Source organism: Silurus aristotelis, assembly GCF_946808225.1.
Source record: "Silurus aristotelis genome assembly, chromosome: 6".
NCBI lineage: Eukaryota > Metazoa > Chordata > Actinopteri > Siluriformes > Siluridae > Silurus > Silurus aristotelis.
In genome coordinates this window covers 33,317,454-33,317,903 of record NC_139579.1, presented here as the reverse complement: position 1 = coordinate 33,317,903, position 450 = coordinate 33,317,454, and positions in this window count along the sequence as shown.

The following is a 450-nucleotide window of genomic DNA, read 5'->3' as shown; positions in this document are numbered from 1 at the left end:
TCTAGGTGTGTTAGTAAAGTCAGGTAGTGATGTAGGTGAGAAGGTGAGAAGGTGAGGAGGTTCCTGGGGTTCAGTCAGTGTTCACAGTCATTCATGTTCAGCAGGTTTGGAGCTCTTTAGCTGGAGCTCTTTAGCAGGAGATCTTCCACACACTCCCACATCATGGAAAGCAGATCTGGAAAGTCGGGTGTCCCAGTACTTTTGCTCGTTTTTTAAGGACTCAGAACGGCCCCAGGCGTCTCCTTGGGCTCTGATTGGTCCAGTTCTGTGCGCTCTGATTGGTCGGCGTGCAGTCAGGCGGTGCGGCGAAAGCGCTCATGACCCACTCAGCCAATCAGCGTCGACGCCGCCGTGCGCGAGGACGCCGTGCATCTCGCGACGGGAACCAATCGGCGCTCGTGCCTCGTGCGCGCGGGGCTCCTGGACCGCGAATCTGACCAAACAGCGCGC